This window comes from Fukomys damarensis, unplaced genomic scaffold, assembly GCF_012274545.1.
Source record: "Fukomys damarensis isolate Sample0158 unplaced genomic scaffold, DMR_v1.0_HiC HiC_scaffold_16, whole genome shotgun sequence".
Taxonomy (NCBI): domain Eukaryota; kingdom Metazoa; phylum Chordata; class Mammalia; order Rodentia; family Bathyergidae; genus Fukomys; species Fukomys damarensis.
In genome coordinates, this window is record NW_022900928.1 from 36,291,414 (window position 1) to 36,317,685 (window position 26,272).

Genomic DNA, 26,272 nt, shown 5'->3' on the forward strand with positions numbered 1-26,272 from the left:
CTCTCTCTCTCTCTCTCTCTCTCTCCCCCTCTCCCCCTTTCTCCCTTTCCTCTTCCTCCCTCTTTCCTTCCTTTCCTTCTCTTCCCTTCCCTTTTCTTTCTTTTCCGGTACCAGGGATAGGATCCTTACACCATGATTTTTCTAGATGAGCCAGATTCCAGAAAAGGAATGAGATGGGCACAAGACAGCCAAGTTGAATTTGAAATAAAATGTAGGCACTCCTGGAACAACAATAATGAATGAAATTCATTGTGCTTTAAGTAGTCATGGTAATGATTTTCTTAGGTTTCATGCTTTACAGATACTTAGGCATTGTTTTTCAGCTTTAATTGAGTTTATTGGTATTTTATGGTTTTTTTCCCCTTACCCCTGCCCTCCCTTCACCCCCTCCTCCCCTCCCCATCTACAAACACTTTATTTCCATCTTTTCATTCTCTCACATTTTTTTCTTTTCCCTTATTACCCTTTCCCTACCCATCCCACCTAGGCATTTTTTATTGATGTATACAAATTATCATATAAATGGTCTAATATATTTGAATTGTTTCAGAGCAAGAAAACTTTAAAAACAATAAATCTAATACCTTGTGGAAACAATTGTGTGATTTGGATTTGTCCCTAATTTCTCGTATCTATGCAGCAATGTGGGGTAAGTTTCTTTCCAGCTTTGGTGTATTAAGAAAAGTATTATTGCACTTGGCTTTCCTCTAATAAGGAAGGTATTAGGTGCCTTTGCACTTGACAATAAAATTGAGCATTTTATGTATCTTTTCTCTTGATTTCCAAAATCCTATTATGCGGATACTATTATCACTCACATTTTTCAACTGAAAAACACTGAGGACAATTGTTGATAATCTACTATATTCTAGCCCTAAATGAGATGGATAGGACATCATCCTCACTTTTCCTGCCTTTCAGAATCTAACTAAGGAGCTAAATTAATGGCTTTAAGGGCTATAACACTCATTTTAGTTAATGTTACTGCACAGGTAGTTCTATGACTACAATTGAATTGAACTATTCAATCTCATGTTCTATAGCTTTTTTTTTAATACAAAGAAGTAACTTTGTAGGAAGCTGGAAATGCTATTACTAACATGGTCTGAGGCTGATCTCCAGCAAATTGAATTACATTTTTACTCTTTGTCTGATTCCCATCTTCTGGAGACATTATCTAAATGAAGTGCAAATTCAACTTCAAGTTTATTTATGCTCATAAAATAAAATTAAGAATATTTTAGGCAGGAATCTAATAAAGGAAACAAAAGTTGTCTTTATCAATTTGCTGATCCTTAAATTCTGTTATGCCCTGATTAGGTACAAATGCTGAAAACAGGTACATTAGAGGATAGAATATGGAAATATTACTCAGGTGGAAAGGAATTTATGTATATTAAAATAATAAATTTATAAAGACCTTAAATACAAATCTCACAGCCTTTAAAATTAACCTTTGCTATGTAACAAAAATCAGACAAAACATGCATGATAGTAACAAGGAAAATGTGACTAGTTGATTAGCTAGCATACAAAACCATCAAGTTGGCTTTGATGACGTGGTTTGGGTATGTCTTTCCTTCCCTTCTTCTCTTAAAGTCAACATATCAAAAGATGTTTTTTCCCCTTCATACCCCTGTCTCACCCCCTGTATTACCTTTTCCATTTAATGGCACCATCATTTATCTGGTCAGCCAAGAGAGAAACTCAGTGTCACTGTCCTTCAAATCTAACAGGCTACTGTTAGCTAATTTAATTTAAAACATTACTTTAGTAGTGTTCAGTTATTCCTACTGTCTCTGACTCTGTCCAGGTAATTTTAGTTTTTGGTGGTGTTGTTGTTTTTCTTTTTTAGTGGTAAGAATGAAGTATTTTATTTGTTTAAGTTCATATTTGCTTATGAAGATTGACATACTGACTTAAAATTCGTAGCTACTAAGTTCAAGCTATCAGTTAAGGGATATAGTGATTTTCTTCCTGGGAAAAAATATTGGTTTTAAATGATATATTAGTTTATAGGCTGTTATAGATTAGTGTAGAAATTGTTACCATACTGCATGAGCAGGGCATAGAAGGTATTACTAGTCCAACTTTGCACATTTGTGTAAATCTTCTCAGATACCGAGTATACCACAACATTGTACTAAGTCTGGGTATGAAATAAAGGCGAGATATAGAATGGTAACTACAGGAAAAAGAACTAAATTTTAAAAATCACATAATAGGATTTATACCTAAATATCTTTACTTAGAAGAGTAAGAAAAAGGAATAAAAAAGGGAGAAAATTCAGGCGATAGAGGAAAAAGAACTCAGCAGAGCATGATAAGGAGATAGCCTGTAATCCCTTAGATAAAATCTTGATTCAACAGAGAGAGACAAGAAACATAGAGTAAGTGTGGACAGGAATGATTAGTGAAAACTAAAGACCCTTTGCAAGCCTAAAGCAGAAAATTTTTAAAGTATTTTCTTGATTCTAAAGAAATAATATTTGAAGTGTTAGGTTTTGTTTTGAGAGTAAAGAGATGTACTCTTCTTAAGCAATTATCTGCAGGATTATGTGGCCTTAAGGAAGGTGACGATTGAAACTCAGTATCAGAAGAACATCTATTTCTCTATGAGGAGAAGCAGCTCTGTCTGGACACTGAACAGAGAACTAGAGATGTTTTTTCAACAACTCAGGGCCAGTGAAGTCTGAGCGATCCAACAAAGAGAAAATTCTTGCCTATGTTACTGTAGCATCTCCACTGGGATAACCAAAATGTAATTTCAGCTACTTACGATCCATCCTGCCCTTTGCTACTGGGACAATTTCTGAATCACCAATGTAATTACTTCACTACTCAGCTCAAATTCCTCAGAGTTTGCAGTTCCAAATTGTTTTACCTGATATTCAAGATTCTTTACACCTGAACCCAACCTCACATTTTAAAACAATTGGAACTAAGGGCTGAGGATTTAGCTCAGTGGTACCGCCGCCTGCTTCGCAAACTCAAGGGTCTGAGTTTGATCCCTGGTTAAAAAAAAAATTTTGGAACTATGATTTTCATGTTTTTATAATACTACATTCTATGTTCCCAACCATACCGTTTAGCTGCCCATCTCCATACTTTTGCTATGTTCTGTTGGAATCTGAAGCAATCCCCTTTCTTTTTCCTAATTGTCTTGGTGATTCTCCTGTCTATTTTATTCGTTTCTTCTTCTGAGCATACATTCTGAGAATGGATGTAATCGAAAATTAATTGCTCTCTTCTCTGGGCTCCCACAGCACTTAGTTCATATTATAGACCTGTCTTTATATTCATATTTTTATTGGAGTTCATTATGAATATCTTTTTTTTGTTTTCTCCTGAGGTAGTGAGGCAATTCTGTGATGACTGAAAGAGACCTCAGTTTGGGAAGTCAGAATTCTTGGGTTTGGTCTCATTTCAATCACTTCCAAAGCTAAACCACCACAGCTAGAAAAGGGGGATGGGCAAACAACAAACCCCAAAAAATAAAATGAAGAGTACATTAGGTAACACCTGACTAGAGAGCTTTGCCAACATGCCACATGTTGGGTAGCAGCATCAGGGATTCTGAGAGTGGGAAGAATGCCTAGTTCGCCTCTGGGCCTCCACTCATGATAAATGTTTGCTGAAGAAAATAAGGAAAGAAATAAGAAAAATGTCCATTTCTGTCTAGAGATTCATAGAACAAAAATAAACCCTGCACGTGTACAGCATATTTGACCTTTTAGTTTATCTTTATAACATCCTCAAGAAGGCAAATACTATCATTTTCCTCTTGCATCAGTAGTCCAAGGCAAAAAGCAAGAAAATGGCTTGTCTTGGCTCACAAGTTTAGGCAAGACCTTGATTCCTTTTTTCAATCTGGGGGATTAGGTTGCATGGATTACTTACATTTGTTCCAGGGTGGGAATTTATTTACATCTCAAAATCATTTCAGAGGATACGTTTTTGCATGGGAAAGATAGCATCCATTTAATTTTGCATTTCTGAGGAGAAAATGAGATCAACTGTGTGCCTGCTAATTTTCTTTGCTCTGCACATGTGCTGTTCGTTTTTCCTGGCTATTCCCTCACAGGAGTTATCCTTTTCTACTCACTCTCATCAAACACATGTCAGCCACTCCAAGATAGAACTTTAAATTTAAAACAAATTTTTGAATTTTTATGATATGTGGTTGCTTCTTGTTTTAATTATGGTTGCATATTGGATAAAATCAGGGTAATGATAGGGCAGTTGAAAGAGCGTGGGCTTTGGTCTCCAAATAGCCTTAATACTTTCAACTTTTTGACCCTCAAATATTTATTTCCTCTACTCAAGTTTGACATTGTTCATCTGCATTTGGTTTTGGTAGTACTCTCACAGGGTTATGCTCAGGATTACATGAGGTAATGCACCTACAGAGATCCTTAAATATGAGTTATGCAGTAAATGTTATGTCCTTATACACATTAAGCCTCATTAGGGTCATTGGGAATCATAGAAACACAAATCACTGCTCAGACAGAACTTTTTTCATATCTTGCTGCTGTAGCAAACAATATGCTAAACAATTTACTCTTTCGAAGGTTTCTAGCTATCACTGAACATATTGTTTATGGCAATGTGATCGTGCAGTGTTGCCTTTGAGGGTTCTGGGATGTATAAAGCTTGACTTGAATATGCCACACATTTAATCCTGCTGTGTCACCACCTTCAGCTGGCTTGCTTCTGGACCATGTTCTCCAGTCCAAAACTTTGGCTTTAGCTTAAGATTTCTAGCTTGGAACAAACAAACAAAGAAAAAAAGATTTCTAGCTTGGACTGCCGCACAGCCTAGCAGCCTCTCTACTTCCGGTCCCCAAGTCTTTACTGTGCACTCAGGAAGAATATATATATATATATTAATCTGATGGCTAAAAAACAAAACAAAGCACTTCCTCAACAGATCTTCCTCAGTGGCTGCCTCCTTCAGCCCACTGTGGTATATATGTAAATACTCCTGTGAAATGGGTGCTCTCCAGCTCCACTGCCTGTTGCTCTACAGCTCCACCACCTGTCATTCCTAACTCTCACAACCTGGCTCCCATCATGGTGGACTGCCTTCTGTGTGACAGACACTAAAACTACAGCTCTGGCTGTTTCGCCTTCTTTCCTTCGCTTAGGCTGCTCACTGATTGGAAAGCCAGTGCCTCCTTTTTCCTGTTTTTTTTTGATAAACATCAATCCTTCCTTCCACAGCAATCATAGGCAACAGAGACAAGACAGAGGACATCACAATCCCCAGCGTGAAATTATACTACAAAGCCACTGTGATAAAAACAGTATGGTACTGGCTAAGAAACAGACCTGAGGATCAGTGGAATACATGAGAAGATGCAGAAAGAACTCCAGACACAACTCAGCCATCTCATCTTTGACAAAGGAGCCAAGCTTTGACCCTCACCAAAGATTGCCTTTTTTCACTAATTCCGCAGCCAGAAAAGGTGACCACTGACCTCCTTTCTCTGTGACACCAAGGAGCCCCAGACAGATATTCATAGAGTCTTATATTGCAGGTCATTTGTATACTTTCCAGCCCTACAGACTTTGTGCCTCTTTAAGGACAAGACTCTGCCTCATCACAAGCCTTAAGCCCCCAGAAGGAACTTCACAGTCATCACTTGACATCTTTTTGAGTCTGACTAGTTTTCTAACCCCCCTTTATCAGGCTAATTTTCAACTGATATTCCTACGAGTTTCTCTCACTATTCTGCCCACAATTTATGAGCCAAAGACATCAGCAGCTTAGAAGAACTAAATTAATGCCAAGCAGGTTTTGGATGAGGAACTGTAAAGATCTCTGTTCAAGCTTAAGAATGTACATCTACGTTTGGAAAGTTCATCAGCTTGGAAATTCATGCTATTAATGTTGGTTTTGGCTATTTGCTAATTGTCAGTAGTGCTTCATAGCCTCAAGATTGGCACATAAATTGTCTCCAGAGGAGTGCAGTGGAACGTGATGGTGACTGCCACTTATTGATACCTCCCAGTATGTGTCAGATGCTGGCCAGAAACCTAGAACATAAAGGCGTAATCAACAAGGCACTGAAGAGGCTCATGCATATTATTTAATGACATTTAAAACAACTTCACGATAGAGACAGTAGTAACACAAATATATACTCTTTTTTTTTTTTAAGATGAAGAAAAGATGAATTTACAAAACTAGCTACAGGGTTGTACGTGACACTCAAATCCAGGTCTGCATCCACTGTGCTTTTCATCTTACTACATACTTCCTCTTCCTCTTGGAACCAACTTTTGTGACAAGAATGAAATGCTCCTTCTGGAAATTTTCTTCATCTCTTCGTCCCCAATACAGCTTAACTATCATACCTGAATGTTTAAAATTAAATTTCTATGTTCGGCAACCTAGAGTTAATGAAACTTTCCAACACTTCTTCTGATGCTAATGAATTATACTACAGTTGCTATACACAGATGATCTAGGCAGCTAGGAGTAGAGAGAAGGTGGAAACTGTCCAAAGCCATTCACATTCGGTCCAGAAAATACACGACTCTCCAGTAGAGGGAGATGTATGACTGGGGCATTTGCCGTGAAGCTTAGTACCACTCAATGATCTAACTCACAAGCAATCACTACCTGTAGAAACTCTTACCTTACCTACTACAAGTTCAGTCACCTCAGTGGAAGCAAGGAAAGGAAAGGGATTATTAGATCAGGTCCTCAAGTGTGATCTATGCCAGAGACTACAGTCTGTTTTTTGTGCAAAAGCAGATGGTGTGATAAGTGGCCACTGAGAAGGATTCAAAGTTGTCTCTAGACTTCAGTGGGAAGAGAGAACTATGATAAACAATGCCTGTTTGGGGACTAAATAAGGTATATCCTGTAGGTGTTATTTACTATGATTCTTTAAAGTTTTAGCTATTGTTTAGTACAAGCTCAATGATGCTATTACTTTAGAAGTGTGTCCCAGTTCTAGAGCTCAAATGAGAGCATACAATGTGAGTGTAAGATACAATCTTTAGTATCTGTAGAATCTGGCACATAGTAGGTGCTTAATAAATGTGCAGTGAAAGAATGATGCAGAGTTAAGTGTCTTTATGTTAGAAGAAAGATAAAATTATTTCCCTCTTAAGGAAAATGGGACACACAGACCTTACTTTGCAAAGGGCCTTGCATTCCATGCTAAAGAGTTTGAGGCACTAAGATACATGAGCCTACAGTTTCCAAGTTCAGCTCAATTCCTTAAAGGATTTTGTATATAGAATTCCTGGTAAGTTGGGGGTGAGCCAAGGATTTCTTTTTGTTTGTATAAACTACTTGCTAGCTTCCTAGGTTACCTGCCTGAGTAGTCAGATTTGGGAACTAGTTATAAAGGAATATTGTGCCACTGGATTCTTAAAGAGACCTACTAGAGATCTTAGTTTCCATCTATTCTGTCTCTTAGTGTTGTGCTCGTACTAAGAAAAGAACTTTCCCTGCCTTTAATGAGACCCTGGACCAGCCAGACCTCCTGGTGAGCCAGACTCCAAGTCCCTAAGGGCATTGCTACTGAGTCCTCTCCCTCGGACAGAAAGATGAAAATTGGGCATAACTTTTGCAAAGATGTAGAGAGATTAATGTGCTGCAGCAGGAATAAATCACAGATAGAGGAAATGAATGATCTGTGTGTTTCTGAATTTCAAATATCATTTCTGAAGATGAACGAGTCTTTCTGTTCTCTGAGTTCAATTAATTTTCTTACAAACTGCCTCTAGCATTTGTCATTGCAGCCAATTGTTTGACATGTTCCAGCATGAAAATCTGGTCATTGCAAAAAGTGTAATTGAATTGACCCATTCCTTGCCAGGACACTTCGCAAAACACACGTGCCTTAATACTGATTAGCTGTCCGAGGCCATTATTTCCTGTGAACGTACAGAACCATCAGGGCAGTGGGTGGTACACTAATGAGAAAACATATGCTCCTTATTGTTGTGGAAAGTCACGAAAGAGAAGTAACAGACAGAAATCCAATGAGGACCCGGCTTGCCTTAAGATTTCAATTAAATATCTCTTTAGCTCTAACACTACCTTTCTGCAGGGGAAAATGTTACAATAAAAAAGAGTGCAACAGACTGGAGAGGACAGGGATCAATACTAGCATGCTGAACCTGGATTTCACGGCAGCGACTTGGCCACTTTACAGACTCAGGTTTGGGCCAATTCCTTCACGGTTCTAATCCACAGAACACCTCTCTATAAACTGGAACACATTATCTTCTGCTTCATAGTGCTATATAGGGAGGAACAAAAACAAGGAAGAAAATACCTGAAATACAGAAAAGAGCTCAGTAAGTGGTGGTAAAGATGCACTATTACTTACTAGGTTACAAGATTAGTTTGCCAGTTTGGTTCTGATATTATTTATAATTCAATCTTATCTGTAGAAACAACTGAGACAATATGGTCACTCAATAAAGAACATTCATATTATTTCATTCATGGCTCTATTTTCTGTAACAATAGGCTCAATAGGGCTTCATGTTCTCTCTTTAGGGATTAAAAACTAGTGATGGTGAAAGGTGGGAAGGGGAGGAGAGCGAGAGACAGAGAAAGAGAAGAAAGAGAGGAAGAAGGTGGGGGAGATGGGGAGGGGGAAGAGAAACAATGTGTAAATGGCGGAGGACTGACTACTGACTGATCATACACTCAAACTATGAAATCTTTGTTTAGAGAGAAAGACTCATACACGTAACAATAAAGAAACCAATAATACCATTTTTATTAGTACCTTTTACATATACATATACATAGTGATCACATTCATCATAGGGAATTTGTACCTGTGCGTAATATATCTTGCTTCTTCCCCCTCCATTCCCTTCCTTTCTTCCCCTCCTTATTCACCATTACATTCATTATGTAGTATAATTAATATATCCATCCTATATTGATTATCTTTGGATTTTAGTAACAGCATTAGTATCAATAGTATTATACACATTCTGTGCAAAACACTCCTTGAGGTACCTACCTCCTAAGGTACAAGTTGCTGGGTAGTCTGTTTTTTTGCCCCGGGTCCTTGCACTGCAGAGGCAGGCGATGGAACCACTGAGCTAAATCCCTGGCCCTTGTATTTTTAATTTTACTAAAAAATGCCAGTGCTCTCCAAAGTGGTTATTCCAGGTTACAAAGTATACGAAAGCTCTAGCAATTCCATATTCTTCTTAACACTTGGAGTTTAGTAGACTTTGTAATTTTGTCAATTTGGTGAATGTGAAATGGTGTTTTACTGCAGGTGCATTTGTAATTCCTTGATTGTTATTTTAATAATGGTTGCATATTTTAATAAGTTTTGCTTCCTCTTATATTTTTTAAAGTCCTCGTCCATTTTCTACAGTGCTATGTCTTTCTGGTTCTACACATCAGGCGTTCTAAATGGCGCTCCTTTATCAGCTATGCCTGTGCAAATATCTCTTCCTTTCACTTTTCCAATTCATATTATCTCAGAAAAGTCAGATATGAAATCCAAAGGATTTCATTTGTCTAAACTGGTGGTGTGAGTAGCTTACAGATTTCAAAATAAATAATTCATTACTGTGGTTTAGCAGAAATCTATTCATGAATAATTTTGCTCAAGCTTGCAGAAAAAGCTTGAAGAGCTCATTAAACTAAATTAAAAACAAAAAGTCAGCACTGTGATGATGAAAGCTTTCGTGCCAAGACTCCAAATATACTAAAAATTGATCTTCAGCAGTTTACTATATTCACAGTGACAATGCTTCACACTGCTTCCTTTGCTCATAAAACACTTCATTTATTTCTCACGTATCTATCATCTCACCCAGCCAGGACAGGCAAATGTTACCTAGTTCATCACTGAATTTCAAGGGTAGACTTGGAGTAAAACTTCTGAGGATCATTTTTCCTTTAATATGATTTTCTTCAGTCTTTTTCCTTTAATATAATTTTCTTAGTGTCATACTTCAATCAACTCATCTTTGGATATTTGAGGAAACGAACAGTCTTGCCTGCTTTCCTCCTAAGCAAGTATTTCTTGGGACTGAGAAATACGCTCCATCAAAAATTCATGAATCTTCAGGGCAGTGAACTGTTCTGCATGTTACATAATGATGGGTACATATCATGACACATTTGTTCAAACCCACAGAATGCACAATCCCAACACAGAAGCCAAATGGAAACTATGGGTGATCATGATGTGTCACTTTGGGTAAGTTAATCACTTAGGGTGACAATGATATGTCCATGTGGTTTTATCAGTTTCAATACACATGCAACTCTGGTGCAGAATTTTGATAACAGAGAAGGCTACATATGTGGGGAAAACTTGTGGGAATGCCTATACCTTCTTTCAATTTTGCTGTGACCCTAAAATTTCTCTAAAGAATAAAATCTATTAAAAATAAAAAGTAATCCTATTTTTTAAATTCAAGAGGTATTAAATGAAATGCATGAAAGGGCATTGTTTTGGACTGAACCCTGGCTCTAGGCTCAAGAGACCAGAACATATCAGAGTAAAATCATTCATGCCAGGTACCATGTAATCAAACTGAACTTTGAAATAGGCTACTGTTTTTTTTTTCTCTTTTTTTTTTCTTTTTAAGGGTAGTTACAGCAAGCAATCAGAAGGGACCCCGTTTACCCTAGTCAACATAATAAGGAATTGTCCTATGTTCAAAGCCTACTAGGGAAAGCAGCTTTAAAATGACCCAGCTGATTTATGGTTCCCTGTCTCTGCTTTCTTCAGCCCCTTTCTGCCTGAAATGCCAATCTCCTCTGCTCAACTCATCGGAGCACTTATTTTAGATGATATTCTGCCCCATTCATAAATTGCTAATAAAATCCAATTTGATCTTTAAATTTTTTGAGAAAACATTTTTTTAAACAAGGAACACGAACTTTTAAAGACCCATTCGGGAACAGCATTAAATAATGTGGAATAAAAAAAGCAAGCAAGCAAACAAACATAAATGTGTGACTAGCTCCTAATGTGATAGCACCAGAGAGTTCCAGAAAGGACAGACACAGTTAACAGCAAGAGCTTACTCAGTACCAGTGATAGTCTAAAGCGTTTCACCAAGATTCACTCAGCTAATCCTCACAAGAACCCTGTGGATTAAGAACTGCTGTTACACTCCTCTTAAATGTGAAGTAGTTGAAACTCAGAGTAAAGAACCCATTCGAGATCAGGCAGAGCTGCTCTGTGGGGCTGGGAGATTTCTCCTGGGTGTTCTGTACCTTTCTTAGCTTCTGCGTTACCATCCATGTTCTAAAGGGTTGCAAAAGCCAGGCAGGTGAATAGATAACAAAATGATATACCAAGTGTATCTTCATAGAGCTATGGTGCAGGTGCTAGTTTGGCAGCACAAGTTTAGAGTTTCACATCTGTCTGTAAGTATGAAGACTTCACGACATTTCCTGACATTATTTTTCCTGTAATCAAGACATAAAGGGTAGCAATAAAAGTACTAAGATTTTTGTAATGTGTAACACTTACCACCTAGACTGTTACTGTGCTTTACTGTACTTAAGACTACGTGACTCTACAGTTCTAGGGGCAGGGGGACACGTGGTGGAATGGCTTCACTACAGTGGATGTTCTGTGACCTGTAGACTCATTCCACAGCAGCGTGCAGAGCTGTGGTGCTTAACTCCACTTTGAGAAAGGGATCTGCCTCACTAAAAACCCAAGTTAGCTATCTTCATGTACTGAGAGACTTACGGAAACTTGAAATAAACTGAGCATTTAATCTCTACAGAACCAAATAGCTATAGTCAGCAGAGCAGCTTAAAGACAAAGAAAATTTTAATTAATTTAATAAATTCTGTTCACAATTTAATGGACCGAAAAATATGAATTAGCTAATTCACATCCATGTACCAAAAGCTATAGGCACTTACTGTCTCCCTGAGAGTGGGGAAGCCTTAGATGGACGGCAGCTGGAAGCTAAAACAACCTCATCAAAGGGAAAGATGGATCAGAGAGATACTGAAAGCCTCTAACAGTTCTGACATTTCTCATCCTCCTTGAAATCAAAGAAAACAAGTTTGCTGCCCTTTAGGAACGTCAGCCCAACACAGCTGCCAGTACCTCTGAGAAGTTCACCACCATTTTCAGAAACAGAGCTGCTGGTGCTTGAACACGTGTAGTGTTTAAACCTGGTACTCTCAAAATTCACAGAGGAAACTGTCTCAGTTAATAAATTCATGACATAGTGTCACGGACTCTACGATGAGGACTACAACCATTCCCCAGTGTCTGATTTTCCTTTCTTCTGTTGTAGTAAGAGGACACTGCCATCCAGACATCGCAGCCTTAGGAAGGCACAGGGCCACTCATTACATTTCCTACAACCACCATTAGAAAACTGTTTAGTTGTTTAAAAAGTTAAATCCTTGCCTGTAACCCTGCAATTTCACTCCTGTATCTAAAGAGGAACACACACACACACACACACACGCGCACACACGTGTATCCCACAGAAATAAGTGCACACTTTTTCAAAAGGATTTGTATAAGAACATATTCACAATAGCCTCGAACTGAAAACAGTCCAAACGTCTTCATACAAAAATGGATAAACTGCTTTTGTACCAAGATGGCGCCAAAGGCAAAGAAGGAAGCTCCTGCCCCTCCCGAAGCTGAAACCAAAGCAAAAGCTTTGCAAGCCAAGAAAGGGGCCGGGGATTTAGCTCAGTGGTTCCGCCGCCTGCCTCACAAGGGCAAGGACCTGAGTTAGATTCCTCGTACCAAAAAACAAAAAACAAAAAAGAAAGAAAAAAGCCGAGAAAGCAGTGCTGAAAGGCATCCACAGCCACAAAAAGAAGATCCGCACGTCACTCACCTTCCACCGCTGGCAGCAGCCCAAATACCCTCGGAAGAGCCCCCCCCCACCGAGAAACAAGCTTGACTACTGTGCCATCATCAAGTTCCCCCCCCCCGACCACGGGGTCAGCCATGAAGAAGACAGAGGACAACATACTCGTATTTTTATTCACTGCGGATGCCAAGGCCACCAAGCACGAGATCAAACAACTGTGAGGAAGCTCTGTGACACTGATGTGGCCAAGGTCAGTACCCTGATCAGGCCTGATGGAGAGAAGAAGGCGTGTGTCCGACTGGCTCCGGATTATGATGCTTCGGATGCTGCCAACAAAATTGGGATCATCTAAACTGAGTCTAGCTGACCAGTTCTAAATACACATTATTTTCACCATAAAAAATGGATAAGCTGTGTTATATTCATGCAATGAAATAATATGTGAGGCAATATAATGAAAGAGACCAGCAAAACAGAACAATGTAGATGGCTCCTAAAAACATTATGTTAAAGTCACTTAAACAATACACACATGCAAAGAAGAAAGACTACAGGAATACATTCACATGAAGTTCAAAAACAGGCCAAAATAATTCCTGCTGCAAATTAAGAATAGTGCTTATCTCTCGGGGGTGAAGCCCTGGATTGATGAGAAAAAGCCTGAGGAAACTTTGTGGGATGTTGGTAAGTTCTATATTGTGATGTAGTGGTATATTTTTATTAAAATCTATTGATTTGTAAATTTCATTGTATATAATCATGTTTCAAATAAATGGAATAGAGGATGTATATACATATGTACACACACACACACACACACACACACACACAGATGGCCTTCAGGTTCTATAGCTGGTTCTAACTCAAGAACTAAAAGCAAAGTTGGTATGCTATTTGTTCAGGCAGCAAGCTAATGGAAGAAGGATTTTTCTTTCATTTATAACTCTACAATTACAATGTAAAACTCAACAAATCATAGTGGAGTTCTGTTACACAACCTGGGGTCCCCAGTTAGTTTTTCCAACACATCCTCCTGTTCATAGACAGGAATTGTACACATGTTCCCATTCTGAACTCCCTGCTGTTCAAGAATACACTTTCCTGCCAACAGAGCGATCATAAGCAGTAAGCACAAACTGAACACCCTTTTAAAATAAAATATTAGATCAAACCATACAAAATCTTGAGAAGTTCATATGGCTCGACCTAATATTTACTTCAAATCAAAAGATGAGTTAAATCTTGGAAGAAAGTGACTAAAAAGGAGCTGGCAAGATGATAATTCCTTGCCCCAGTCTGATTTCTTCCACCATGGACTCAAATGGCTCACATTATATTAAACTGACAAAATTTCCTGAGCCAGGCAATCCTTCAGCACAGGCGTGCCCTATTACCCCAAAAGGCAGGCATCAAAGCCCAAGATAACCATCTCCAGCCTTGTGCCCAATATGCCCCAGCAGGGCTCCAGATGCCTTCAAGCTCTTGGTCCAAGAGCTAATCTGGCTCTCTGCTCTTTCTTGGCTCTGAGACAGTTAGGGCAGACGGAGGAGCTCGAGGTGACAGAACTCTGAAATTTCTAATTAAGCTGGCTTGATTTTTATAGCAACAATATAAAAAAAGGAGAATCTGATTTCAGAAAATCACCTATCAACTGATTTTAAACCCCAAAGTGAGAATACACCTCCTGTTATCAACAATAACTTAGAAATGTGTAAGGGTGTGTGTAGGTTTTTGCATGCCTATTCTCTTCCCTACTACCATTCTTTTTTCTTTTCTTTTCTTTCTTTTGTTTTTGGTACTGGGGATCAAACTTGTCCCTGTGCTTGCAAGGCAGGCAGTGGAACCACTGAGCTAAATTCCCAGCCCCCTACTACCATTCTTATTTCTATGCCAATCTCGGAGATGAAATAACCTGAAAATTTTAAGTGCAAGAGGTGTAATCCCTTTCTGTCCAACGAAGAAAATCCTATTAAAGTAGCCTCTAAACTATATTGGAGCTATATAATTTTCTATTAGATTATCCTTCTTAAGTCAGAATTACTTCTCTTGTGCAATAGAATTACCCTTTTTAGGACAAAAACTGCTACCTGGAGGCAGCTAGGGTACTGGCCTCTTTGTAGGATATGGAGTCAAGTTTTAAATACTAGCTAGGCAACAGACCAACTGCCCATCAACTGGAGACTGGATAAAGAAGATGTGGTTTTTCTATAAAATGGAATACTACTCAGCTTTACAGAATGAGAAACTAGTCATTCGTAGGAAAATGGTGGCATATTGAGGCCATACTCTTAAGTGAAATAAATAGTACACACATGAGTAAATACTAAATAGTTTCTGTGGTGTGAAAAACTAAAAGTGTAAATGAGGTCCAAATTGTGTAACTGATAATGTGAAATAGAAAGAAAAGGGCTAAAGATGTAGGGGAAGTGGGAAGGGTAGGGAAAGGAAATAAGGGAAAAGAAAAAATATGAGAAAAGGAAAAAAATGGAAACAAAGTAAATAGGGGAGGGTGGAGGGGGTGAAGGGAGGGCAGGGATATGGGGAAAAAATGAGAACCAAGATACATCATGTAATGGTACAAGAGCCCAATGATGAATGTAACTGTACTGTATAACTAAAAAGTACCAATAAGCTCAATGAAAAAAAAAAAAAAACTATCTAGGCATTTGGATCCCATGTACTTTTGGGAAAGTGGATGATTCTTTTCACAAAACCACCTTTTGACTTTGTAACCCTGAGGTCTTTACACTCTTCAAATATCTTACTAGCTAAAAGAAAAAAAAAAAGATACCGTTTAGAATTTCCTTTCCTCCTGTACACTCTTTAAATTCACTCCAGGCCACTGTACTACATAGCTCCCCTAGAACACCTGAATACAACAGAATCTAAGAATACACAGAGGTCCGAGAGGAGGGAACTTCAGTGATAACCTTGTTGTACTCACATAATTTACACGAAAAATATTCAAGAGCCAGAATCAAGAGTGATTTGCAAAGGAATGCACAACATCAAAAGTGATGCTTCAACTCCTAGGCCCACAGTGGTGCTCAGATTTGTGTTAGGATAGGAGTACTCTTAAGTGTGATTAGAAACAGAGCAAAAGGGGACTGAGGAAGTAAGTAAGATGTTATGGAAAAAACAAAGAAAAGACAAAAAAGAGAGCTCTGGGAAACATAGGGCTACCAACTATGGAACAATTACAGAATAAGAAGCCAATGGTACCTATAATGTGTCCGCTGTCAATGACACATATGCTGTAAGTCTATAAGCACGTCAAGCAATTGAATGCATCATTTCATTTAATCCTTATGACTTTCCAGTGAGGTGGTAGTGAGCATAGTACTAAACAGTGGCTTTTATATAATGTATAGGCAGAATATTGTGGTAAGCACTTTGTAAACAGTATCTGATTTCATTTACACAACATGATTATGAGGTCGATACTGTTGTGATACACAAAAGAAAGATGAGCAAACTGAGATTTAGAGGGTATAAATAGCTCTTCCAAGATCACGCAACCGGTAAACAGAAGAGTCAAATTAAAATGCAGGTCACTTGATTGAAGAACCTAGATTTTGAATGTAATATTATTCTGGCTCTCAATACCCGCTGCTTAAAAATTAACACAAACTATTTATTGCTGCATCAGCATTGCTGGTCTTTCATTTTCCTCAAAAATAACTAATTAAAAAAAAGTCAGTATTTTATAAAAATAATCTAATTGTCTTATCTATTCATGTTGCAAGCTGGAATGAATCAGTTTTGGCATCACACCTAGGACTGGTATTGGTTGTGGTATTTTTAAAAAATCCTGTGTGTTGGCATTGAGGAAATAACTGAACAGCCCTTTTGAAAGTGAAAGGAATCAGGTTTACTTTTCTTTCTCCCCCCGCCCCCCCCTTTTTTTTGGTATTGGAAATTGAACTCAGGACCCTGCACTTGTGAGGCAGGTGGCTACACCACTGAGCTAAATCCCCGGCATCAAAGGAATTGGGTTTAATGCATGTATATTAAGAGAGAGGAAGAAGGGGGTTAGATGGGGGGAAAGGCTGGGGGTGGGGAGTGGAGAAAGGAAGGCGAAAAAACTGTGATATGTCAATAGTACAGAAAGGGGTACTACTTACGACTTCAGGATCCTGTGGGAGACTGTGCTGTTTAATAATCCATCGCTATGATTTTGCAAATCAGCAGTCCTGGTAACTAAGTCTATTAGTGATACATACTGTAATAAAAAGTGGTAGCTAGTCCTAGAAAAACTGACAAGCTTTGTTCTTTGCTTTTGAAATTCAAGGCGTTATTTACATACACTCAGCTACAACACAGCTTCTTTTTGTTAAAAGAGACTTTTCCATTTGTCTGTACACAAAAATAGAAATATTTGAATAAGAACCTTAGTCTAGCTAAATTACTGGCTAGAAAAGCAAGCAGTGAAAAACCCACTGAATGGCACTGAGTGACTTAACTGCAGGTTAATTTTAATCCCCTGAGAGTACTTGACTCTCCTCTTCCTTGTCCTCTGCAGCAGTAAGGTGCTATGATCCCGCACTGAAGGGTAGCAGCATGGGATCCTGTGGGCCTGTCTCCAGGTGGCGAGCTGGATTTAACAGCCTGCCAAGTCAAGCTGATTTAATAGCTATCCAAAGGCCATGTTTTTTTTTTTTTCTTCTGTTTTTCGATTCTCAAGGAGCCAGCCTACATTTGGCTTTTTTTGGGAGAGGCAACAATTCGAGTGGGGATGAAGCATGTTATTGGGGTAGTGCACAGATATAAACGGGGCAGACAGAGTTTTTTATATTCACCTACCTACCCACCCTCCTACCTGCCCACCTTAAGGGTAGGCATAGAGCTAGATGCTCTACAAAAACATATGCAAGGAATAGAGCAGAGCAGTAAAGAGCCACATCTGGGCCTAAATGTTGGCTCTGCTTGTGTGATTCAGATCAGGCTTCTCACCTCTGAGAACTCAAGCTTCTTTACTATGATAGAGCATCAGTAATTTTGTCTCATTTCTCACTGAATTGGGTTGGGATTAAATGAGAAAGTGCCTAACACACAGCCAGACATTATAAATAAGAGGCATATTAGGTGCTATCATTTCTACATCAGCTATGAGAAAATGACACTTGAAAGAGCTAAGTGATTTGCACAAGATCTCAAATATGAAAACGGATAGAGAAAAGAGCCAACCCTAGCAGTATGAGAAACACATATGTTCCTCACAGTAGCATGGTTATCCTTTAATGAGCTCAGAACGGAAAACACTCCCCTAAATGTGAACTTTCCCACTGCACAGCAACCAAAGTGTTATATGAGAATGGGGGGCAGCGGTGTGGGCCAGGAGAGCAAGGTCCCACTAAGAACCTCTCAGAATGGGAAGGTGTAGGAGACATTATATAGATGGAAGGGCCTGTGCAAATGAAAGAAGAAATAAAAGAGCAAGATGCTCCATGAGGGCCTACACTAGGGCCTTTAGGGGAGGTGATGAGGTGCAGAGGTTGAATCCAGATGGGCTCCTCCACCTACTAGGTGATTAGGAGCCACGGATGTGTTTTAAATAGATAAACTCAAGGGTTAAAATGGCTGGAAGTGAATCACACTTGAATCTTTTCCATTTTCACTTGGAAGCAGAACATCTCTCTTACCAGGCAGGCTCATCTACTGTTTCCATGCCAACCAATTGCTGAGGCCTGGAATAGGCTAAATCTAAGGCTGGGGAAGTGGTACAGTTAAAGAGGGAACAGGGAAAAGGCTAGGCTCAGGGTCAAATTGCTGTGGAGATGGGCTGAAACGGAAGTAGAAGAAAGTGTAAAGAGAGAGAGGCAACAAGAACAAGGAAGGAGGATTGTGTTAATCTAGTTGCACCTGAATTAACTGTAAACCTGGGCAATGCCAGACATGCACGTGTACACACACACACACACACACACACGGCTTCTTTGGAGTTCAAGCGTAACCCGAACATTTTTCAATGTGAACTTAGGAGATTTAAGAGCTTCTAATCAGTTCTTTTCTTATTTACTAAAAATCAAATTACAAATGTCAACAGAGATTCTTCAGAAGACTCAGCAGCCTTTTCAACCTTCTTTCCCAAGTTATCTAGTCTTGAACTACTTCCGTTAAGAGTTAGAAAAGTGTAACACCAGGTTCAAAGTTGGTTTGCAAATTCTGGGTCAACTATGGCTGAATGATCTCAAAACTGAATGTCATCGCAGGAGTCGGCCATCCCATTCACTTCAGGTTTGGATCACACTTTTATGCAAAAAATCTGAGACTTTCAAAAGCTATTCTCAGCTTAAACATGAGCTGAGGCACTAAACAAAACTGAAACAAAGAAAAGAAGGAAAAGAGAAGGGGAGGAAGTAAGCAAGAAACGGGGTGGGGGGAGAGAGAGAGAGAAAACATCAGTTTTCACCTTGGCTGTCCACTGGGACCACTAGGATGCTTTAGGATGTACTAATGCCAACTACCAGAGACTTTTTAAATAGATTTAGGTTGGTTCTAGGCATCAAGAACCCCCTAGACAATTCTAACATGCAGCCAAGGCTGAGAAACACTGAGATGAAGCAAGAAGAGACATCTGATAAATTAAGACTAGAGATTCTTTTCTGTTCTTTTCCAGGAGAAAAAGCCCCATGTGGATTGGATACAGTAGGAAAGAAGCTGGGGACACGACTCACCCAACAGGGGCCCTTTCCTTAATCAAGACAGTGCAGTCTAAATTCAAAGTAGGGTGGTGAGGTGGATGTGGGCATCCATTTATGGTTGTGCATCCTTCCTCAGGCTGGGAGTACACCAAAGGACTGGCTTCTTGAGTTAGTTATCTTTCTTGTGGCCGATACATAATACCTGACACTACAATTCAAAGGAGGGAAAGGTGAATTTAGCTCACAGTTTCAGGGATTCAGTACATAGTTGGCAGTCTCCAAGGCAGAAACCTCAATGGTAGAAGGGGGTGGCAGAGTACAAATGCTTAGTTCACTCAGAGAGGAAGCAGGACCAGGGAACAATGCCAGCGAGGGTTTGGCCAAAGACCCCAAGACAGCCTCTGTGACCCACCCAGACACAGAGGCGTGCTGTGATAATCTGTGTTAACTCAGTGCAGTTGACATCTGGATCGACAGTGACACTGCTTTGCCCTTGAATTCCTCAGATTTATCTGAGTATCTGGTGTGTGGGAAATCAATAGGTGATTATAAAAAGAATACACAAAATGTCTGAGGTGAAAGCATGTGAAATGAATGTTCAGATACTCAATTCTTACCACATTCCTTTCTTACTACATTTAAAAAAATCACTACCATGAGAAACAGCATTCATGGGAGGAAAAAAAAAACCCAAACAAAACAAGAACAAAGAGATGTCCACCAGCTTTAATGAATGTAATAAATACTTACAGAACTAACTTCTGTTCAAGTGTATGGTAGACCCTTAGAAACACAGACTGACATTTTTAGCAGAAGATCAAGTTCTAAAGGTACTGTGTGAGTTCTACATTGATCTATGAATACTGCAATATTTTAAGATGTTCTTACCATTTCATTAGTATGATATGGCTGATTTTGGCCGATGTGACTTAAAAATTGCAGCAAGTGGTATATTTTTGGATGAAGACAAAGGAGATCATTCAGCACCACACAAAACAAACTATTCTTGGCTTGAGATATTTGCCTTTTAGATTAAGGAAGTCTATGCTCACCAAGAACTTTTATAAATACATTTTTAATTTTGTCAACTCTTTTTTGTAATATTTATATCATAATACTTACCCTTTATAAGTGTTGTGATTTTTCTAATGTTAAGGCAATTTTTATCCCTGTAATGAATTCCAATGGATCACAATTATTTTTCTATGTATTGCTAGGTTCATTTTGCCAGGATTCTATTTTGGATTTTTAATTTTAGAGAGAGACTGGACTATAAATTGTTTTCTTATAATGGCCTTCCCCTGTTATTGGTATCAAGGTAATATGAACATTGCAAAAACCGAGGAAATAGTCTTTCCTTTCTAATGTCTGGAAGAGATGTGTAAAACACTAAGTGATTTACAGACAGTGCTCCTCATAAATATTATGAGTCATATATTTATTATCCTCTTTTTATAGAAAAAATGAGGGCATAGCAGGAAAAGAAATGAGTCGCTAAGTTCACAAGAAAGTCAGTAGGTACAGACCAGGATTAAATCCAGATACTCCAGACTCCTAAACACATGCTTATTGCCTGTTTCACTGTGCTGTGAACTCGGGCAAGAACAGCTGGCTAGGTGAGCTGATATTCCGGAGGACTTCATGTTTCTTTCTGTGGCTAGGTCTATTTCCCACAGAGAGGAATTACACTACCAAAGATAACTCCCTACCTCTTTTTTTTTGCTTTTTGTTTTTTGTGGTACTGGGGATTGAACTCAGTTCCTTGAGCTTGCGAGGCCAGCCACTGAACCACTGAGCTAAATCCCTGGCCCATTCCCTACCTCTTTTTGCTACAAAAATATATATCTTTCCTTCTTTTGGACAAACTGCAAGAGGCCTCATCACATTTGGCCTTCTACAATTATCAGTCTTGGCCAGAGATGTAGCTCAGTGCCCCTTCACCTGCCTGGCAAGTGCAAGGTCCTGAGTTCAATTCCCAGTACTGGAAGAATAAATAAATAAGCAAACAAACAAACAAACAAACAAGCTTGTCACTATTTCCCATCCCCCACATGCCATCAGATCCTGGAGCAGAATTTTGGTTGGAATAACAGCTTATTACTTTCACCTGCTTTTTGTGGGTAACCTTTACTTGATTCTTAAGGGTTTGTCTGATGCATCTCTTTTACCTCTGTGTAAATCCTGTGTAGTATTTTATAATTAACAGTCATTAAGAAAAACTCACACCTCATACTCTTTCCAAATACCTGTTTGTTACAGTCTATTCAGTTCACATCAGACTTTATTCAGGGCATCAGATAACTGCATAAATATTTTTAATTAAAGTATGGGATTTTGGATCTGAAATGCCAAATCTACATCTTTAAGAAATAAAAGGTGTAGAAGGGGAAAACTATAAGGTTAGCAAAAGAGTCTGATATAACACGAAATATAATGTCTTAAAATACAAGAGAAAAAAATCTATAATGTGAGGATACCTTTAAAAAAGAATCTGTTGGTGGGAAGGGTAGGGAGAAAGGGAATAAGGAAAAAGAAAAAAATATGAGACAATGAAAAAATGGAAATAAAGTGTTTGTAAATGGGGAGGGGAGGAAGAGGGTGAAGGGAGGGCAGGGACAAGGGGGAAAAATGAGAACTAAGACCTGTCATGTAGAGGTACAGGATCCCAGTAATGAATGTAACTGTACTATATATCTAGATTGTACCAATAAACTTAGTTAAAAAAAAGAATCTGTTGTTTTCCAAACACATCAAATTGTATACATTAAATTTGTGTGTTTTCTGAATATCAACTAAACCTTAATAAAGCTATTTAAAAAGTCTATTTTAAAAAGGTAAAAAGAGGGCTGGGGGATGTATCTCAGTGGTGCTGCTGCCTGCCTTGCAAGGCCCTGAGTTTGCCCTGGAATCTAAAAAAAAAAAAAAAAAAAAAAGTCAAAAGAATAATGTATGTACACAGAAGGTAAGTGCACATATAATTTTTTAAATGACTTAAATTAAAAAATATTACACATTTAATATAAAATTCCTTATTTTTAAAACAAACATCACTGAAAAGCATCAACTATAGAAGTAATGAAAAAACTCTAAAAGATGTTTTTTTTAAAAAAAGAAAAACATAAGAAATATATCCCAAGTGGGAAGGGTAGAGGAAAGGTGATAAGGGAAAAGAAAAAAATATGAGAAAGTGAAAAAATGGAAATAAAGTGTTTGTAAATGGGAAAGGCAGGAGCGGGTGAAGGGAAGGCAGGGACAAGGGGAAAAAATGAGAACCAAGACCTTTCATGTAAAGGTACAAGATCCCAATGATGAATGTAACTGTACTGTATATCTAAAACGTACCAATAAACTCAATGAGAGGAAAAAAAAGAAAAAAAAAAAGAAATGCATCCCAAGGATTTTAGGGTGATACAAAATATTAAGAATTAAATAATTTAGAAATATTAGTAAGATCCCAATGATGAATGTAACTGTACTGTATATCTAAAATGTACCAATAAACTCAATGAGAGGAAAAAAAAGAAAAAAAAAAAAGAAATGCATCCCAAGAATTTTAGGGTGATACAAAATATTAAGAATTAAATAATTTAGAAATATTACAATTAAGAATTAAATAATTTAGCTATCACAATTTTTACCTTAAATGTTTGAACTACAAGGTTAGCAGGGGATTTAGCTTTGGTACTACTACTACTACTACTGCTGCTGCTGCTGCTGCTGCTGCTAAAACCTAAATATAAGGTTAAAATTGTCTTCATAGAGTTGGGTGTGGTGGTGCACACCTGTAGTCCCAGCATTTTGGAGGCTAAGACAGGAGATTCCTTACCAATCTAAGGCCAGATGGGCTTTTTAGTGAGTTCAAGACCAGTTTGAACTTCATAGTGAGACCCTGTCTCAAAAAAACCCAAAAACCAAAAACCATTGTATACAAAGGAAAAATGCAGCCCATCTAGCAAGGTTTTAAAAATATAAATTTATAAAACTGAGGACTTTTCCTGATGCTCACATTATATTATTTTTCTTTTGCCATTAAAATACCTTTTCTTATATAAACTAATGGCAATAATAGGTTAATTAAAATCTACACTGTAACTAGCTTATTATTTTTAAGAGTTTTTGCTTGATGAAAGTATCATTACCACTTCAGTTCCTTGATTTTTCTGGTGATTTGTTTTAAATTCAAATTTTACTCATCAGGGAAATCTACAAGTTTTGTGCCTTAGCATTTAGGCAAAGCTACATAAACAACCAACAGATATAAATGCTTTTCAAAGTCCTGTGAGGCACTTGTATGTATTTTCTTCAAACTTTAGGGCTGAGGAGGAAAGGATTTTTGCAGACATGAAGACTAAACGTACTGCAGGAGTGAGATAAATGTGATATAATGATGCTACTTAACTTTTGAAAGATTTACTTCAGTGGAGATAGATGACTCCAAAGGACTATTGAGAGCTCAGAGAAAGTGGGAATTTAACATTTCTCCATCACAAGAGTGCTGGAAGATAATATTCTCATATCATAAAAATAGGTATGTAGATGATTTATATGAAATACTGTTTTAGGTTAAAGATTAGGTTTGAATACTGGAAAATATTCTCAATGCTTATTTTGTGAGTTTTTGTTTTTTTTTTTTTTACACTACTGCATTATGTGCAAAAAAAAAAGTGCACACGTTTTCAGTTTTGAGCAAAACATCCTAAAGCTAGGTGGTAGCAAGGACAGATTCATGGAGTCCCATACGTGGTATGCTTTGTCCATCTTGATACTCACAACAACTGAGCAAGGAACCCTGCATTTTCATTTTGTATCGGGCCTCAAAATTGACATTGTACGTGCTAGAAGTCAAAGTGCAAGTCCTGTGCAGGACTTCGTGTGTGACAGGCATGTCAACTGTACCCTTAACTCTGCTTTGGGCTACCCTGGCTCTAGACCTTTAGCAGAAGAAGGATGGGGAAATTTATCTCACCTTTGTGGTGACTGGCTCGATTTAATCACAAATCCACATACTTTGAGCATCTTCACACTAGAGTACAAGATTTAAGGTGACTGTATAATGGTCAACTGTCCATCCAATATTTAATAATGCATAACCAGTTCTATTAAAAGTATTCATCATGACAATAAACAAAACACAAGGCAAATCCTAGAAAACTGTACATTGAGTTGTGAATTCATATATTTAAAGAGAGGTAGACTGAGTCAAGGCTCTTTACTGTATCTGGAGAAGAGTGGAAAGCTTGCTCCTATCAGCTTCAGATTGCTCATCTGAGAACTTTGTCCTCCAGACATATTGCATTAAATGAAATGAACTATGGGAAAGCTGTTCAATAAATCCATACTGCACAGTAGGTAGATCCCTACTGGACAGCATGCTTAAGTTCTTGTCCCAGTTTAGCCTCTGGCAATAAAACTGAAACCTGGCTTTAATTTTCTCTCTCTCTCTCTTTTTTTTTGTACCGGGGATCAAACTTGGTTCCTTGCTCTTGTGAGGCAGTTGCAGAAACACTGAGTTAAATCCCCAGCCCTAATTTTCTCTTTTTTATAATAGGAATAATAGTAGGACTAAAGGGGTTTTGTGAGAATTAAATAAAAAAATCCATATTAGGTACTTAAAAAACTGCCTGGCACAAAAATAGCCAACTTTTATTAGCTGGTTATTATTTTAAATTACATGTGAATATTCATTATTGTTGTTCTTATTAACTAATAAAAGGGAAATGAACTTGAAGCACAACTCATAATAAACACAATTTTGATTGGTTAAATGTGCTATAAAAATTTAATCAGAAGTGCTAGGGCTGTAGCTCAGTGTAGTGCTCTTTTCTAACATGCAGAAGCCCACAGGTTCAATCCCTACTGCTACCAAAAAACAAACAAAAAAAAGCAAACAAAAACTCAATCAATATTTATTCAGGATGATTACTGGAAAGGATGGCTTATTCACTTGGATTTTTGTTAGGCAGGCAACTGTTTTCAAAATGTGAAGAAAGCAAGCACAATTTTACAGTTAAAGTCCCTTCAAGCTAGTGACATTTGTGGTACAGCAATTACTATATAACCACTGCGCTGACTCTCCATCCTCAAGGTATCCACAGGCCAGTGGAGGGATCAGGGGAATCAACAGGCAGAAGAATACACTTTGGTGGAGGAAAGCAGTTTAGACAGCAGAGGAATGTGCACTTGACTCCACCAGTCCTTGGCAGTTTTCTTTATATCCTTTTCTATTTAATCATCATGTTCAATTACCACTCAAAAGATTCACTCAAGGAGAATTAGAGAATTCTTCCAATGTGTCAACTACTTTCAGATATGAAGATTATGGGCCAAATGTCGATTTCCTTGCTTCTAACCTAACCTTCATGAATTGGGAGTGAGAATTTATTTAGGTTTTTCTATGTCTTCTCCTTTTACCTGTTCTATCTGGGAGCATCCTGCAGGAGTTGTGACTTTTCCAACAAAAGCTATCTGGCTTATTCTAATAACTGTGCGCTATGTTGTCAAACACCTCCTCTGGAGATGAGAGATTTCTAGAAATATGATTGCTACATAGGGATGGTCAAGAAGCAGAATCTAGGTTGGTAGAGTGATCTTCGAGCTTCTGAAAGGCAAAAAAAAAAAGTTCTCTTAATTTAAAAAAAAAATATCTGGGGCTTAGTACAGTGTGAGGTAGATGGTTATGGCTCCAGAAAAGACTTACTGGATGGATGGATAAATGAATAACAGGTCAACCATTAATTACAATGGAATCTGGATTCTAGATCTTGGCATAAAGAGATGGAGGACAAAGGCAATGGCCAACAAAAGGGTCA

The 26,272-nt window shown here is 38.2% G+C and overlaps 1 protein-coding gene and 1 pseudogene across 1 annotated transcript in view; one reads left to right on the forward strand and one right to left on the reverse strand.

Moving 5' to 3' along the window:
• The window catches only part of Dlg2 (discs large MAGUK scaffold protein 2), a 1,815,033-nt gene that overhangs the window by 112,376 nt on the left and 1,676,385 nt on the right, over positions 1 to 26,272 (reverse strand). The gene's annotated exons all lie outside the window — the stretch shown is intronic.
• On the forward strand, positions 12,598 to 13,171 carry LOC104866710 (annotated as a pseudogene).